Genomic DNA, 19,400 nt, shown 5'->3' on the forward strand with positions numbered 1-19,400 from the left:
TACATTGATTAGATGTAGGTGATGAGCGAGAGGGAGATAGGGAACACAGGAGGGGAAGCAAGGTCTTCTGTTCATAGGCAAACGAACCTAACTTGAATTAGAACCAGATTGATTTGAGGTGCTCATAAGACATCCATGAGGAAATGTCCACTTGACAGTTGGATCTATGGGTGCAGAACTCATAAGAGAGATCTGAGCTAGAGATTTAGAAATCATCAGCATTTTGGGTCACTGAACCCATGGGTGTGGAAAAGACGATGCAGGGGAGAGTATGTCCAAGGGGAAAACAAGACTGTCTGAGAAAGAATCCTGACGGTTAGCAGGAGTTAAGAGATGGGTGGAGGTGGGGAACCTGGGTGGCTCAGTGGCTTAAAGCCTCTGCCTTCGACTTGGGTCATGATCCCAGGGTCCTGGGAACGAGAGACCCGCATCGGGCTCTCTGCTCAGCGGGGAGCCTGCTTTCTCGTCTCTCTCTCTCTCTCTCTGCCTGCCTCTCTGCCTACTTGTGATCTCTGTCTGTCAAATAAATAAATAAAATCTTAAAAAAAAAAGAGAGGTGGGTGGAGGAAGAAGGGCTTGCAAAGGAGAGTCAGAAGGAAGAGCCAGAAAGAGGAAAGCCTCAGGGTGTGGTGTCATCTCCGTCAACACAATGTGTCATGAAGAAGAAAAGGAAGACTTGACCATGCCACTGTTGCCTGCTGACAGAAAAATGTTACAAGAGATAAGGGCTGAAAACAGTCAATCAAAATTACCAAGGAAGCGGTCATTAGTAATCTCTGTGACAGTTATGTCTTTGGAGTGGAGAGACAGGGGTCCCAGCCTCTTTCTCTAGGATCTGAGTTCACCGTCATGGGATTTACAGACCTTGTTGAGTCCCAGCTCCTCTTCCAAAGCCAAGCTTTGACCTCGCGAGGATCAGCTTCTTAGAGATGTAGATTATGGGGTGGAATTCACTGGACTGGGGCATTCCCTGACCAGGATGATTATCATATTAGCATCATTACCATATTAGCACCATTGTCATAGATGCCAATATTTTTTGCGTGCTGAGCCCTTTACATGGGAAATCTGATTGAATTCTGACACCAACCCTATGAGGTAGATACAATGCTACAGGGCTTACTATGTGCCAAGTACTATGTTAAGCACTTTACCTATGTCAGCTTCTTTATTATCCCCGGTTAAGACTCTCTGTGGCCCACATCACAGTCTAGACACAGGCTGAGATGAGTCAGGCCAGGATCAAGCAAGAAGTAAACCAAGATCTTGTTATTGGAAAACCTTGGTTGCCTCTGGTTCCAGGAAAAAATCTTCTCTGAGGAATGGAGACTTTTGAAGGCATTTTCTTGTGCGGGTTGTCGGGGCAGGACTGTCTAGTGCAGGGACCATAAGGTCAGGGGTGTTTCAGATTATCATCCAGGAGACCATGGGTCATCAGGTCATCATTACCTCAGGGGGTCCTAAGATGATGCTCATTAAGCACTGGAAGGCCCCAACCACGGGCTTCCATTGCTCTCCTTCTTGGGTTCAGAGGAAGCTTTGGGTACCTCAGAACCCTGAATTTGGGAAGACATGAACCCCCACAGGTCGGGAAGCACCGGGAGCACTTTGCCATTTTGCACCGTAGCAGCATGAAAACTGCAAATCACAGCTCTTCTATTAAGACACACAGGTGTCCATACACCAGGCAGAGGGTACATCTGCTTAGAGCTGTCATTGACCTCAGTGTCTCTCACTCAGCCCATTAAATCACAGGCAGATATGAGTGGCTCATCCGTCCCACTAGATCATGAATTTCTCAATGGTAGAGACGAAATTCTGTTTACATGGTGCCTCCAATGACTTTTCTGCTTCTGGCATGGTGCTGGACTCATAGTAGTCCATGATAAATATTTGTCAAATTAATGAATAGAAGAACAAATGAATTTTTCCTAGGGCCAGTCTTTGTTCCAGTTTAATTCTTATTTATATTCACAACCAGACTAACCTCCCTAACCAGCAGAGCATCTGTTGCTTTTTGTAAGGCAAGGATAACAAACAATGAGGCTGGGAGGGCTAGATCAAGTTGATTCCATTCAACAAGTATTTAGCAAACCTGCTGTGAATGGAGGACCATGTCATGTGCCCTCTCAGAACATACGTGAACCTATGTCATTCAAAGGTTTTAAAAGTTAATATTTTACACAGAAGTACCTGGGTGGGTTTAGTAGGTGACAGGTCCGACTCTTGTTCTCAGCTGAGGTCTCGATCTCAGGATCTCAGGGTCGTGGGTTTGAGCCTTGTGCTGGGCTCCAGGCTGGGCATGAAGTCTACTTAAAAAAATTATTATTTTACACATACAAAAAGGTATAAGCAGTAACATGACAAGCTCCCAAGTACCCATGAACCAGCTTCAAAATCAAGACATAAGCAGTGTCAAAATAAGATGCCAAATGAAGAGGGTGTTTTGTTTTTGTTTTGTTTTGCTTTAAGCTTGGCATTAAAATTCCTTCGGTACCAAAACCTAATCTGAACTGACCTGAGGCTATTTCCTGGTCTTCGTCTATTCCACTAAGTGTGACAGATCATGCGTTTAGCTACAGAAATATTAACATGTTCAATGATGGGGCATTGCCCCGGACAACACTGGGTATGTTACCTAAGATCTAGCATGTACTCGTGTTACCTTTCTAAAATCCCAACAATTCTGAATTCTCAAACAGGCATGGTCACAAAGTGTACAGGTAAGGCATGATAAGTCTGTGGTCTATTGGGCCACAGTCTGGGGTTTCGTTACTGAACAGTGTTCCCCAATGTTCCCCCAAGGGAAAGAAGGAAGGGAGCCATAATGGAAAATGGGTAAGTGGCCAAGAATGATGTACATCATAATCTTCCCCAAGCCCTCAGATCGCACGCCCATACTTTTCCCTCAAGCTCCACCTTTCTTTCAGCATCTGGCTTGCCTAACTTAGCAGCAGCCTCATCTTTTTTTTTTTTTTTAAGATTTTATTTATTTATTTGACAGAGAGAAATCACAAGTAAGCAGAGAGGCAGGCAGAGAGAGAGAGAGGAGGAAGCAGGCTCCCTGCTGAGCAGAAAGCCCGATGTGGGGCTCGAACCCAGGACCCTGAGACCATGACCTGAGCCGAAGGCAGCGGCTTAACCCACTGAGCCACCCAGGCGCCCCATCAGCAGCAGCCTCATCTTATGCAAACTTCTTATGCCGGCATTTCTTTTTTTTTTTTTTCTTTTTTAAAGATTTTAGTTATTTATTTGACAGAGAGAGACACAGTGAGAGAGGCAACATAAGCAGGGGGAGTGGGAGAGGGAGAAGCAGGCTTCCCACTGAGCAAGGAGCCCAATATGAGGCTCAACCCCAGGACCCTGGGATCATGACCTGAGCCAAAGCAGACGCTTAATGACTGAGCCACCCAGGCACCCTATGCCAACGTTTCTATACCAGCCTCACATCCTCCTCATCCCAAGATTCTATGCCTTACTCTCCCTGTCTTTTGTCCAGCTTTCCCCTCACAGTTTTGAGATCCCTTGTTACTCATCTGCCTCCTCCATCTTTCTGCTGTTGACTGGTCTTGGTCCCTTGTCTCCTGGATCACCACCTCCAGACCCATGATTTCTTCCCATCAGTCTTTGCTGCAGCTCTTTCTTTCTGGGGCCATTGTGTTTTTCATCTATGTATGCCTCTTTCCTCCCCCCTGCCCCACCATCTTCCAGTTTACTTCTAAAATAGGCATATGTAAGTTAAAAATTAAGCCAGTTTAAAAAAATATATTCAAAAGAGTATATGGTAGGGGCACCCGGATGGCTTAGTGGGTTAAGCATCTGTCTTCGGCTCAGGTCATGATCCTGGGGGCCTGGTATCCTAGGGGTCTGGGATCCAGCCTTGCATCGGACTCCTTCCTCCGTGGGGAGCCTGCTGTTTCTTCTTCCTCTGCCTGCTGCTACCTCTGCTTGTGCTCATGCTCTTTCTGTCAAATAGTTAATAAATAAAAATCTTAAGGATGAAACAAAACAAAAGTGCATATAGTAATAAGCTATGATAGGGCTGAAATTCATGAAAGCAATACTCAAATGATTGTGGAAAACTTGATCAATAGACCTTTTCTGAATGAAGGATTTTTTTGAATGATGGGCCATCTAGTGGTGAATGGAAAATGGCAAATCCTTCTGGTCGGAGGAAGTAAGGTGGATCTTTAAAAAGAAAAGGGGGTTCCATGCAATCCGTGCCCTCTCCAATACCCACCACCTGGTTCCCCCAACCTTCCACCCCCCGCCCCTTCAAAACCCTCAGGTTGTTTTTCAGAGTCCATAGTCTCTCATGGTTCACCTCCCCTTCCAATTTCCCTCAACTCCCTTCTCCTCTCTAACTCCCCTTGTCCTCCATGCTATTTGTTATGCTCCACAAATAAGTGAAACCATATGATAATTGACTTTCTCTGCTTGACTTATTTCACTCAGCATAATCTCTTCCAGTCCCGTCCATGTTGCTACAAAAGTTGGGTATTCATCCTTTCTGATGGAGGCATAATACTCCATAGTGTATATGGACCACAAAAACAATAAATAGTGTTAGCTGAAAATAAATTTAAAAAATTATTTAAAAAAATCTATACGTTAACTGTATTCTGAAAAATACAAAGTCCTTTGTTAATGATATCTATTTGAATACACATTCAACGCATCCCTAATTTTTGGATAAATAAATTGCTTCAGTCACATAAATGTCAGGTATTACTATATTGTAGGTTAACTAATAATAACAAATATGTACTTTTGGTATTAAAAAAATAAAAAAAATAAAAAGAAAAGGGGGTTCAACCCTCAGCCGCCCTAAAAGGCCCAAGCACTACCCTACAAAAGTGTGTGTTCAGCCAAGTTCATGTCCCACCCGGAACATAGTTAGAGGTGATGGATGACTTTAGCTTGGCATTGTTGATGGATATACTATGTATGTATACGCATATGTTTGTGTTTATGTCTATGCATCTCGGATGACTTATGGCCGTATTCAGAAATTCCACAATGCTCTTTACGGACATCCCAAGGGCCTCTTCACCAGGACAATGTAAGTGACTGGTATCATACTTGTATTCTGGGAAGCCACATTAAGAGAGAATTAGTGATGCACAAGGGAGGAAATTGCTGTCTGAGAAGGAGATGACTTCCAAATTGTATCTCTCCATTTCATAAATAAAGTCTCCAAAACACCCAAGTCAAACCGTCTTCGTTGGTAGTCACTTCTTCATCCACCTAACATTCATTGCGCCACCAAATAGCATCTTAAGACTAGTCCAGACTGTTAATACATACCTGCGTTTTTACTAAAAGAACTATATCACCTAATCAAGAAATAGAGACATTATAGCTGGGCACATTCCAAATATAGGGAATTCCAGGAAACCTAGATATACACTCCCTCCCATGCCCTTCTCTCCAGGTCCAGCAAGGTAGGAATTGTAGCTGGAGCAGCTAATAGATACGTAAATTCTCAGAGAACTTTCAGCAAGTATTGCTTATTGAATTAATAAAGCCTCTGAGGCTTAGAGCTAGCTACTGTTTACCAATAAAAATAATGTATGTAAATAAGTACTTGAAGAGCTTCAAAAAATGTTCTGCCATTAGAGTGACCAACCATCCCAGTTTTCCCAGGACGGTCTTGGTTTTAGCACTGAAACTCATGCATTCTGGGGAAATGTTGGCCACTCTAGCTCCCTTAGAAACTTCAGTAAATTAATCCTGAGCAAAGTACCTGCTCTCCAAACAACCCTGAAAAGAGTAGTAATTTAAGCTGCGTTTAAGTGGTTGCTAAAAACTCTTTATTTATGTACCACATTCAAAACAACCTTATGGGGCAAATACTATCATTATTCCCACTTTATAGATCAGGCACAAAGGCAAAAAAACTTAAAGCTCGCCTGAGATGACTTAGCTAGCAAGTGGTGCTGGCAGGATTTTAACCCAGACCAGTGCAGCCCTGAATCCCACATCCTTAAACAACATCCCATGCTGGTCCTATTCAAACAGATCATTCAGAGCCCCTTATAGGCTGTCAGACTCCACTCCAGCTCCCAAGCCATTCAGTAAGGGAAGTCCGGAACTATCAAAGATCTTGATATTTCCTTAAAATGTTTTGGCAACAAACTTTCAAGATCATAAAAGGTTAGACAAGTGTTTTTACCAAGTGTAATTTTCCATCTATTGGATTCTAAGCCACTTGAGGTGCCTACTTAAAAAAATAAAGCAGAGGGGCACCTGGGCAGCTCAGTCGGTTAAGTATCTGCCTTCGGCTCAGATTATGATTCCAGGGTCCTGAAATCGAACCCCATGTCAGGCTCAGCAGGGAGTCTGCTTCTCCCTCACACTCTGCCTGCACTTCTCCCTGCATGTGCTCTCTCCCTTTCTCTCTGTTTGTCAAATAAAGAAATAAAATCTCTCTCTTAAAAAAAAGCAGGAACTGGAGCCCCAACTAAGACCTACTAAATCAAAGTGTTTGGAGGTCTACGCTTTTTTTTTTTTTTATTGACGGATAGTTGACATAAAATTTTATATTAGTTTTAGGTATACAACATAATGATTTGATACTTCTATACATTATAAAATGCTTGCCAGGGTAAGTGTAGTTACCATCTGCCTCCATAGAAAGTTATTACAATATTATTGACTATAGTCCCTTTTCTGTACTTTTTATGAGGGTCTATGCTTTAAACAAGTGCCCAAATTGACCTAGATGCATGGAAGTTTGAGAACTGCTGAGCTAGAAGGTTCTGAATAGATCAGCCAAGATCTAAGAAATTCACTCTAATCATTTTCTTGATTCTTGTGTTCTGTCACCCCACCTAATGTGAATGCACACCAAGGTCCTTTATCTGACCTTCTCTCTCCTCACTTCCTCAGAAACCTCCATTATCACCTACATTATATGAGGAGCCAGAACTGAGTCCCACATATATTCTAGCATTAATTCTGTGGCACTGAACAGATCAGTTCTCTTCTCTGGACCTCAGCTTGTTTACCTGTAAAATGGAGCATGATACCTGATTCTCATGTAAAGGTCTTTCCAAGCTTAAAGTTTATGGTCTACACCATGATTCCCACAGTGGGGTATGAAAGATCCAGCCGTAACAATTACTGAAAGTGTTTACTAGAAAAATACATCCAAAAAAGACGAAGAAGAAGCAGCAGCAGCAGCAGCAGCAGTACATCCATTGATGGATGAATGGATAAAGAAAACGTAGTCTATAAGTCTCTACATATACTGGAATATTATTCTGCCTTAAAAAGGAAGGAAATCTTGGGGCACCTGGGTGGCACAGTCAGTTAAGCAGCCAACTCCTGGTTTCCGTTCAGGTTGTGATCTCAGTGTCGTGAGGTCAAGTACTGCATGGATCTCAACACTCATCGGGGAGTCTGATTAAGACTCTCTTTACTTCTGCCTCTGCCTCTCTCCCCAACCCCACCAAAATAAATAAATAAATAGTTTTTTTTTTTTTAAAGGAAGGAAATCTTGTCACATCTATAACATGGGTTAAACTCAAGGACATTATTCAAAGTTAAATAAACCAGTTACAAAAGAACAAATGTATGGGGTGCCTGGGTGGCTCAGTGGGTTAAAGGGTCTGCCTTCGGCTCAGGTCATGATTCCAAGGTCCTGGGATCAAGCCCTGTATCGGGCTCTCTGCTGGGCAGGGAGCCTGCTTCCCCCCTCTCTCTCTGCCTGCCTCTCTGCCTCTCTGTTTGTCAAATAGGTGAATAAAATCTTTTTTAAAAAAAAGAACAAATGTATGATTCCACTCGTATGCAGTATCTAAAGTGGTCAGAATCATAGAACTAGAAAACAGAAAGGTGGTTGCCAAGGGCTGGGGAAAGACAAGAGAGGAGGGAACTAATGTTTCATGGGTAAAGAGTTTCAGTTTTGCAAAGTGAAAAAGTTCTCGAGATCTATTACACAACAGTGTGAATATACTTAACACTACTGAACTATACACATGAAATGGTTAAGATGGTAAACTTAATGCTATGTAGTTTTTCCACAATAAATAAAAAAGAAAAGCAGAGTTCAAAGCTCCAGCCAAGAGCTATTGAAACAAAATTTCGAGGGTTGGACTGTGAATGTGTATTTTTAATTACAAGTTCCCCCCCATGTGATTTTATCTCCTTTAAATCTTGAGAACCACCAACAAAAATGTATAGTGAATCCTTTGCTCACCACAACAAATTTGATATCATGATCTCAGCTTCCCCTTTTCTTTCTTTTTTTTTTTAATTTTATAAATTTTATTTATTTATTTGACAGAGAGCACAAGCACGGGGAGTGGCAGGCAGAGGGAGAAGCAGGCTCCCCACTGAGCAGGGAGCCCAACATGGGGCTCAATCCCAGGACCCTGGGATCATGACCTGAGCTGAAGGCAGACGCTTAACCAACTGAGCCACACAGGTGCCGCTTAGCTTCCCCTTTCCCCCAAGAACATTTATGTGCACTTTTACTTGATGCCAGCTAGTGTGCCTAGAGAATGTAAATTCATTTTATTTTTAGCCAAAGCAGGAAAGAATCCAAAAGGTAGATGTGCTGCAAAGAAGGTCATCCAGTCCATTCCCAAGCCAAAGAGAGTTAACTTTGGATCCAGCACAGTTTTGGATTACTCATGACTTTGATCTTCTCCATTAGAGTGAGTAATTGAAAGCTGGCTCTGTGTATGCTTACAGAAATCATTATTTTAAATTGTTCACATTCAATAAATCTCAGCCTCTGGTGCTGTCTGTAAGAAATGGTGGCAAGCATATTAATGAGCACTTTGCTGAGAATGATATTTTATAACTTCTAAACAACCATGAAGTTTCCTGTTTTCATTGTCACTAATTAGGAACTACTGAGAAGGGGCTTGCAAGATTCAAGGTCAGTGTTAGGTGAGGGGTAAGAACATTAGCTCACACTTACTGGACATTTACCATGTGTTAGGCACTAGGCTCAATTCTATCCACGGAGGATCTCATTTAACCTTTAACTTTGGCCTACAGATTGATGTGATTATTAACTTCTTTGCAGAAATAGAGGCTCAGAGAGCCTCAGCAATTCATTGAAGACCACTTTCTGGCTTTCTGGCCCAACCTCTTAATCATGACACTGTGGCCTTTCTTGCACACAGTCTTCCTCTTTCCACACTTCCTACTCACTGGTACCTTTTGTCCCAGACCAATAGCGCGGGCAGATGAAGGGCATTAGATAAGGAGCTTTCATAGCTACTTGGAAGTTAACTTTTCACCTTGTCTCTAGTACCTGGTCTTTGTTCTTAATACAAGGACACCCTGATACTTAAGCCTATGTTTTCTTACCTGCCCTGCCCTGTGTCTCAATTCCTAAGGCTAGAAACCTATCTTTCTCTTGCCAGTCCTTCCATGACTCTCCAATTTCCCTTCTTTCTTGGTGGTGTTCGTTCACCTGCTTGGACATTTCTACATTCATTGCTGCTGCTCTACTCATAGCATGCATGCTTTATTACTTCAACTGCACCTCCCTGGTGCTGACTTCATGGATTCATAGAAAATTACACTAAGTTTTAAAATTAAACTACCACTGGAAACACAGCCCACAAAAGTAGGCTAAGACCGCTGTGCTAAACCTAAACAGGGTAACTGCTTGGAAAATTAAAAAAACTTAGAGAAGACCCAGAGTCTCCCAACATAGTAGACAGGATGTTCAGGATGTCATTGAAAGTCGCCTATCATACCAAGAGCTAAGAAAACCATAACTTGAATTAGAAAAGACAATTAACTGACAACACTGAGATTAATCAGATGTTGAAATTATCTTTAGAACAACCAGCATAAAAATGCTTGAAACAAATGAAACAAATGAAAAGGAGAAAAGCATAGCAAAGAAAGAGAAGTCACAAAAAGAGTCCAATGAAAATTATAGAACTGAAAAATATGTAGCAGAAATGAAAAACTCACTGAATAGATTCAATAGCAGAGTAGATATGACAGAGGATGGAGTCAATGAATCTGAAGACAGATCAATAGCATTTCCCCATTTTGAATAACAGAGAAAACACAGGCTGAAAAAGAAGTAAGCAGATCCTCAGGGACCTGTAGGACAATACCAAAAGTTCTAATATTCATATTATCAGAGTCTCAGAAGGAGAAAAGAAGAGAGTGGGGCTGAAAGAAAATACAATGACTGAAAACTTCCCAAATTTGGCAAAAGATTCAAATGTACAGATTCAAGAAGCTGAGTAAATCCCAAACAGGATACACCCAAAAAAATCCATGCCAAGACACACACTCATTAAACTTTTGAAACTAAAGGCAAAGGAGAAATCTTGAAAGCAGCCAGGAAAAAACAATGAACACCAGTTCAAAATTACATCAGATTTCCAGATGGAACCATGAGGACAGGAATGAAGGGACAATACATTTTTCAAGTGCTGAGAGAGAAAAATGTCAACTGCGAATTCTATATGGGCAAAAATATTCTTCAAGAATGAAGGAGACATGAAAGCAATTTCAGATGAGAGATAGGTAAAATAATTTTTCACTGGCAGACCTACTCTTAAATAATGGTTTAAAAAAGTTCTTTAGGGGCGCCTGGGTGGCTCAGTGGGTTAAGCCACTGCCTTCGGCTCAGGTCATGATCTCAGGGTCCTGGGATCGAGTCCCACATTGGGCTCTCTGCTCAGCAAGAAGCCTGCTTCCCTCTCTCTCTCTCTCTCTCTCTGCCTTCCTCTCCGTCTACTTGTGATCTCTCTCTGTCAAATAAATAAATAAAATCTTTAAAAAAATAAAAAAAATAAAAAAGTTCTTTAAACAGAAAAAGATTATAAAAGAAGGGATCTTGGAGCATCAGGAAGAAGAAACAGCAACTAGAGCAGACATAAGGGTGCATATAACTGATTATCCTTTTCCTTGTGAGTTTTACAAATCATATTTGGTGGTTAAACAGAAATTATTATACTATCTGATACTGAAGAAAGTGGTAATTAAAAGAAGGGAAGGTGGAGAGGGGCGTGTGGGGGGCTCAGTCAGTTAGCATCTGACTCTGGATTTTGACTCAGGTCGTGATCTCAGTGTCATGAGCTTGAGACAGCCCACTCCAGAATCTGTGCGTGGCGTGGAGCCTGGTTAAGATTCTCTCCGTCCCTCTCCCCTGCCCCTCCCCCCACTCTCTAAAACAAACAGACAAAACAAAAAAAGAAAGAAAGGTGAAAGAACCTAGTCATGTGTGGCAAAGACTGCTCATCAAAACCTATTCACACCTTCCTCTATAATAATAGAATTGTGCCTGCAACATGGCTGTCCAGCTAAGAACTCCCTTTCCTAGCCCTAAATACTTTTGCAATGAGAACAGTGGTGTGACTTAGTTTCCACCAACGGCAAGTGAATGGAAGTGATACGTGCTGCTTTCAGGCCTGAGCTAAGCAGAGGCAAGATTATCCAAGTTCTAGTAATTCCCAGGAAGAGTTTGGATTTTCTAACACTGCTGGTGGAACTACTTTAGAAAACAAATTGGCAATTTCTTTAAAAACTAAACATGTTCTTATAATAGAACCTAGCAATTGCACCTGTTAAGCATTTATCCCAGAGAAATGAAAACTTCTACTTACCCAGGACCCATCCATGACTGTTTAGAAATAACACAAATGCCCTTTGAGGGTTCAGTGGAGACACTGAGGCACATCCATGCCATGGAATACAACTTGGCACTAAAAAGGAACAAATCACGGATGCATGCCACAGCCTGGATGAATCTCCGGAAAATCAGGCTGAATGGAAAGAGCCAATCCCCAGAAATAACATGGTGGATGATTCCATGTAAATTTTTTTTGAAAAGACAAAATTATAGAAACAGAGATTAGTGGTTTCCCAGGGTTAAGGAGGTGGCAAAGAAAGGAAAGTGAGTATGATCATAAAACTGGAATATGAGGGATCCTTGTAATGATGGCACTGTTCAGCCTCTTGACTGACTGTGGTGGTGGATACATGCATGAACTTGCACAGGTAACTAAACACGCACACATGCACACATGCAAATACAAGTAAAACTAGAGAAATTTGAATAATATAAGTGGATTATATCAATGTTAGTAAACTCATCATGATTTTATAGTTTGCAAAATGTTACCATTGGGGGGAAACTGGGCAAAGTGTACAGGGATCTCTATTATTTTTAAAACTGCATATGATTCTACAATTATCTCAATAAAAAGTTTATTTAAAAAAAAAAAAAGGTCAACATTTCCTGGGTCGCCTGCATGGCCCAGTCAGTTGAGCATCTGATTAGGTTTCGGCTCAGGTCATGATCTCATGGGTCATGAGATGGAGCCCTGCATTGGGCTCCATGCTCAGCAGAGGGTCTGCTTCTCTCCTTCTCCCTTTCCCTCTGCCCCTCTGCATGCCCTCTCTCTCCTTCTCTCTCTCTAAAATAAATAAATCTTTTTTAAAATCTTAAAAAGAATTAAAAGACCAGTATTTCTGGAACTTAGTGGATAAAAACTTAATGGAAGCCATTGGAAGGGAGACATATGAATTGATTTATATTTGAACAAATCATTGTAGTTGCTGTGTAGAGAGGAAAGAGTAGAGACATGGAGACCAGGTTGGAGATCACTGTGGTAGACCAGTCTTTCTTCTTTTCTTTCTACCATTGTAGCAAGAGACTCTGGTAGCTTGGATTGGAAATGAGTGAAGATGGAAAGAAGTGGATGGATTCAGGATATGTTTTTGAGGTAGAGTGGACAGAAGTTCATAGCTGGATGGATGGCTATGAAGTTCTCAGTCCAGAGGATTTCCCAGAATGGGCTCATTCTACTGTCTGTTATTTCAGCTTTTCAATTACTATGTCTTCTCAGTAGCTTGGTCTTCCTGCTATGTATGGGAAAGAACAATAAAACTACTTGAAGTGGGTGATCTAACTCTCCTGCATGGGCTGAGTTTTAGGGTCTGCCTTGGTTTCCCTAAGATAGATGATCTATAGACAAGAGGTGTTGGGCTCCTGATAGCCGGGCTCCAAGACCTCAAAGGGGTAGCTGGTCACACTGACTCTCATTTCCACTGGGAAATTGGCTTTGACTGGCACCAACTTTCTGGACACAGGCATAAAGATGGCAGTCATGTATCCTCCTTGAGCAGGATGGCATATATTAGGTTTTGGTTTTGAGGGTGTAGGTTCTAGCTGGGTTGAGATTCACCAAGACTGGAGTATAGGTGAGGAGTCTTTTTGGAAGCTGGAATGTGATAACTGGTCAGTAGGCAAATGGCTTCCCTCTTTTCAGATGAGTTATTAGTGTTATCTGGGTGAGAAAGACAGCACAAATCAGTGGGACAGTTTCTGGAAAACCTGAGAATTGCCAGACAACTTTAATCATCCTGAAAGCCTCCAAGCCTAGGACCTTGTTTGGCACCATGCTTGTCTTTTTAAGAAATTTCACTTGCACACTTAGACATTTTTTTCCCAAATGGCCCAGAAATGGTTCTGTCAGACTTAGTCCAGGTTGATTTGAGTCCAGATTAGGCAATATATACCAAAATTTCTGCCTGAATGACTACTACTCTGTTTAGTAATTCATACAAAAGACAAAGGTCCTTTCACTGATGGCTCTGTTAATTAGGATAAGTCTCGGCTCCTTTAACAAAAAGATCCAACTATAGTTTAGTGGCCTCAAGAAATTAGTCTCTCTCTCAAATAACAATGAGGGTGAGTGGTTCAAGTTTCTGGGAACTCTGCTCCATGTTGTCACTCAGAGATCCAAGTTCAATCTGTTCCATTTCTCCATCACCCCCCTTGAACTTTGGCCCTAGCAGGAGAATCACAGCCAGGTCAGGTGTCCCTGTGTGAATCAGCTCATGGGAGGGGAAAGATCACAGAGAAGCCCTTGGCAAGATTTTATAGGCTAGACCTGGAAGCTGTACTCATTGCTTCTGTTTATTTGCCATTGGCGACAACTCAGTCAGACCACTGCTATAATTGCAAAGGGTTTTAGGGCTGGGAACGGGAATTCTTGGTGTGGAGCCATGTCACAGCTACAATTCTAACATCACAGAAGAAGAGAATAGATTTTAATGGGCAGTCTGCCACATATGATTATGTGTATATACTCTTGCCAAGGTGCGCTTTCTACATTCTTTGCTTTTCCTGACCTAGGGGACTGGGATCATGAATTCACATGTCTATAGGAGGCAGGCTGGCAAAATAGTGAAACAGCCTTAATTGACCGGAGAACGTGTGACCTGTGTCAAAGAAGTTGCCCCACTTAGCTCTAGCCAATTGTTGCCAGTAGGGGTTATAGGCTCAGAATCGCCAGTGCTCTAATAAGGCACCTGCTGGTGTCCACTCATGCAAAAGTGGGCTTCAGTCAGATGTATAGGAGAGGTTGATGGACTAAAGCTTGGAGCATGAGATTTCCCTAGGCTCCTGAGTATACCCAGGGTGTAGAACAAGGCTTAGACATTTTCTTTCCTCTTAGTGCATTCCACACACACCCTGAACTATTTTATTTTATTTTACTTCTTTATTTGTCAGAGAGAGAGAGCGAGAGAGCACAAGAAGGGAGAGTGGCAGGCAGAGGGAGAAGCAGGCTTTCCACTGAGCAAGGAGCCCGATGTGGGACTTGATCCCAGGACCCTGGGATCAGGACCTGAGCCCAAGGCAGACGCTTCACTGACTGAGGCCAGGTGTCCCATCTCCAAGCTATTATTAAGACACCTGAATTTGCAAAATTTAAAATGGTGCTCCCCTAGGCTGAGTGCATTCTGGACTGCGTGGCCTGTGGTATTGGGCTTGTGGTAGCCTATATGTTATCTTTAGAACTTAGGAATCTCTTTTTTGCTGTTGTTGTTGATAAACAATTTATTACAAGGACTTCCATCCAGTTATCAATAAGATACTTTGCAGCACTATGTCTAAGAGATAATGTTTATAAATAGTCACGTATACCTTTATTTTATAAGGAAAATACCCTAGTCTGGACATCTTCAGAAAAGGAAATCCCATGTTATTTTAGCAAAGTTATTCAATATTGAATTACCATTGCCATCTGCACACTTCTCCCTATCCGATGTTTATTCTGCTCTTTAAGGCGTTTTAACGTGTCCTACTACTCTCAAACACCATGGAGATTTCTAAATGAGGATTAGAAAAAGATGGCTCCGGGGCGCCTGGGTGGCTCAGTGGGTTAAGCCGCTGCCTTCGGCTCAGGTCATGATCTCAGGGTCCTGGGATCGAGTCCCACATCGGGCTCTCTGCTCAGCAAGAAGCCTGCTTCCCTCTCTCTCTCTCTCTGCCTTCCTCTCCATCTACTTGTGATCTCTCTCTGTCAAATAAATAAATAAAATCTTAAAAAAAAAAAAAAGAAAAGAAAAAGATGGCTCCTTTGGGCAAATTCGAAGAAGAGGTCAGCCCCCTGGCGGATGCAGCCCTGTGTGGGGCACAAGCCTTGGTGAGGGAGAGGACAGGCAATATTTCAGTCTCACATCCCTCAGCTTGGCCCCTTAAGGCCTGCAACCCTTACAGCCCGGCTTCCGGACCTGGTAATCTTTACTGTCCAGCCTCCTGTCATTGCGGCCTGCAGACACCAGGGGGCAGCCAAATACTTAAATTCTGTCCGCCCCGGGGCCTCGATGGCAGCGTCTGCTGTGGGGGCCAGCAAGGGGTGGGGGCGGCTGGCGTTCAGCTTCAGGTAAAATCTGTTCGTTCCCAGAGGCCCCCGGGCTCAGCTGATCCGGAAAATTCATTGCACATCGATCCCTTTGGGACTTGGAAGAATGGGGCTGCCAGTTCATTTCGTACCACCTGCGGCACCTCCTGCTTCAGGAAGGAAAACGAATCCCGAATCTCGTTTCCTGCAGACTTGATTATCCCTTAGCCAGATGGAGCCATGGAATCTTTCGGCAAGTAGTTTAGAAATCTGAAGAACTCGAGCATATTCTACCTCGTGCCAGCGTCACTCCTGCCTATTCCCGCTGGCAGAAAAGATCCCACCGTATGGCCTTCCTGCCAGCTAGGAGGACGCTCTGCCCTTGGGACCCTTCAAACCCCCGTGTTTCCGGTCACTACTGTGTCTGAGCCATCCAGCAAGTTCTCTTGTTAAGGTGATGGCACCTTTGGCGATGAGGGGACCAGGTCAAGATGACTGCGGGAATAGTGCCACGGCCTCCTTGCCTGGCGCTGAAGCACAAGTCTGAGCATAAACATGGCTTCTGAGTGGCCAAGAGCCGATTTCTGGTTTCCCCAGCCAGAGGGATCAGGCCAGCTCAGTCCAAGGGGATGAGTGTGTGGGGCTGTGGGGGAACTAACAGAGTTTACAAGAGCTTGGCTGAGTTCCAGATGGAGGGACGTGGCTAAGAGACAGAGTGGGAGTATCAAGAACATAGTGGCTCAGAGAACCAAGGTGCATAGAAAGGAGCCTGTGGCAGTGGCATTAAAAGGGGACAAATCCAGAACAGGGGTATCCGATGTCCCCAGCTAGGTTCACACACCTGTACTTCTCTGGGACACTGACCTTAGTTAATAGGTCCAAGTCCCGGACAATGAGTGAGGCATTCTGTACCTCCCATCTGGGCTTACTAGGCACTGTCTGTCCTGTACCGAGTGGGTAGCAGACTTACTCCGATGTGTGCCCCGGCAAGACGTTCTGCACATCCTCCTTTCACAACAAAAACACTTCAAGGGAAAACATCCTGGCCCCCTGAACTGCTTTTATGAGGCAAGTGTGTTATGATCCACAAACCATGAACCCACCAAAGGACTCTTAAGCAGCCGAGCCTGTCACTGCCACTGGTGACGAGGCTCGGCTTTCCGACAGAGGGCAGCACCTGGCAGGTGGTATTGCCGCATGCCCAGCCAAGTCTGGTGACAGCATTAGGGACATGGAGAGGGTCGTGGCCTGGAAATTGGGAAAGAGGGTGGATTTGCTCATGTGTCGTCTTCTCTTACGGTGTGAGGGCGTGTCCGGGGACTCAGTTACTAATGAGGGTCTCTTTTCTCCACTGAGCATGGTGAAAAGTCATAGGGGGGGCAGCAAAGCTGACGAGGACTTTGGCTTTTTTTCCAAAGAACTTTGTGTAAAAGAGTCACCTTTTGTGTGGGAGGAGTAGCTACTGGAATTGCCTGTGGTGTCTGTTGTTTTCTGTGGTCGGTGAAAACACTGGCTTTATCTAGTTGTGACCCCGCCTCCCCACCAAGACAGTTTATCTCAGAATGAGTTCATCTTCCTTCTCCTTTCCAAGGAAGCCCTACCCCAGTGGCGCTATCAGTAACTGGCTCACTTCCTTTTAGAGGTTCCCACATTTCACTCTGGTGAAAGGAGTAACTAAGAATGGGTAAACTGGAGACACCTGGGCGGCTCAGTCAGTTGAGCATCCAACTCTTGGTTTCAGCTCAGGTGATGATCTCAGGGTCATGGGATCGAGCCCCGCATCGGGCTCCAAGCTCAGTGGGGAGTCTGTGTGGGGGAGATTCCCTCTCCCTCTCCTTCTGGCCCTCCCTCTGCCTCTCTCTCTCTCTCTCAATAATGAAAAAAAAAAAAGAATGGATAAACTGGTTCAAACTTAATATTCCTCCTTGCCGGGGGCTCAAAGATACCTGCCCACCTATCCCCAAGGTTGGTCAGCAATGACCAGGACTTGTGTGTCTGTAACCTATGGGACCCCTTGGAGAGGAGCTTGCATGGAACTTGGTTCCCCTTTCCATCGAAGAAAACCCGAGCAAGTCTTAGTCACTCAGTGATAACATGATGAGTAAGAAGCAGATGCGGTATGTGAACAGAGGCCTTTTGACTGCAGATCTAATCCTTGTTCTATGACACTGGAGGACCTTATGAACGGCGGCCACTTAATGTTCACTGAGAGACACTGTATACAGCACTGTGATTAAGAGCCCAGCTCTGACAACTGAAGGTTTTGGTATGTATGGTATACTATCCATAACATAAAATTTACGTTTTTAGCCATTTGTAAGTGTGCAGTTCGAGGACATAAAGCATATTCACAATGCCGTGCAACCATCAATACTATCCACTTCCAGAACTTTTTCACCATGCCAAATGGAAACTCTGTCCTGACAACAGGTTTTGGATTTAGGTTCTGCCACTTAGTAGCTGTGTAAACTTGAGAGATGCTGTAAAGGGGTCTCAATTTTCTCACTTATAAGACGAGAGTCATGATAGCACTTGATCTTTGGGATTGTGCATGTGTGTGTGTGTGTTACACACGTACATTGCGCTATTAATTCATGTAAATTATTAATACCAATTGCTCAATTAATTGATTAATGTTTCTTCCATATTTATTGAGTTCTCATCCTTTGTCAAGCACTGTGCTTTTGTTACTAAGTGACAGGGTGAAGATTACAAATTCAGGTTGTCTTGACCACAGGGCTTTCTTTTCTTTTTTTTTTTTAAATTTTATTTATTATTTGACACAGAGAGCGAGATCACAAGTAGGCAGAGAGGCAGGCGGAGAGAGAGGGGAAAGCAGGCTCGCTGCTGAGCAGAGAGCCCGATGTGGGGCTCGATCCCAGGACCCTGAGATCATGACCTGAGCCGAAGGCAGAGGCTTAACCCACTGAGCCACCCAGGCACCCCATCCACAGGGCTTTCATCTGTACTGTTCATACTGTGCGGATTAAAGAGCTAAGGAATATTCTGTACCTGCCACACAGCATCCCCTTAACCAATGCTAGCTATTTTATTGTTACCATTACTTTATCGGATTGAGTTTGAAACTCTTGCTTCCTTAGCCTTGCTGGTGACGGTTGATTGCTCTCTCCTATACAGGGAATGTTCCAAACGGAGTGACTTTTCCTCTACACTAAAGTAGAAGAAAGAGGGAAGGTGCCTCTGTTGATCTGTGGGCGACTAACCACGCATGCCTGCCACCGAGGAATTATGGCCTCTGTGCGTGGCTGGAAAATGTGTCCCTCCTTTTCCGTTTCTCCCCCATTGTGGGCTCAGGGCTTGGGGCCCAGCAGGGCTGGCAGTGACAAAAAACAAATTCTGAAAGGTGAAGAAGAATGAAAGGAAAATCCCTTTCAACCAGCGCCTTCCACAACTTCTGTCAACTGCCTACCACGCCCCGCCGCCACCAGCACCACCCCAAGCCCTCCCAGCAGGAGGTAGTGGTGTCATGGGGAGACTTCTGGCCCATTCCCCATGTCAGTCTCTTGGGCTGGCCAGAGGTGAGGGAGAGGGGAGAGGAAAAGGAAGGCAGAATGGGAGAAAGTGGGGGTAACTAAGCTCTGCTCATTTTTCAGACCTCACGTAGAGCTTCTCCTCCAAAACCCCAAGCCTCTTCTCCAACCCAGAGTCCTTTCCCCAGCAACTCCCAGCCTTCAACCTGCTGAGCTCCCCACCTTCACCTCCTCAAGCTGCCTTGCCTAAACTAGAGGAGTCATCACCCACCTCCAAATAGGAGTT

The 19,400-nt window shown here is 43.8% G+C and overlaps 1 long non-coding RNA gene across 2 annotated transcripts in view; it reads right to left on the reverse strand.

The window, feature by feature from the left end:
- LOC125092436 (uncharacterized) overlaps positions 1-19,400 on the reverse strand; it is a 39,177-nt gene that overhangs the window by 13,365 nt on the left and 6,412 nt on the right. The window lies entirely within an intron of this gene.

This window comes from Lutra lutra, chromosome X, assembly GCF_902655055.1.
Source record: "Lutra lutra chromosome X, mLutLut1.2, whole genome shotgun sequence".
NCBI classification, from domain to species: domain Eukaryota; kingdom Metazoa; phylum Chordata; class Mammalia; order Carnivora; family Mustelidae; genus Lutra; species Lutra lutra.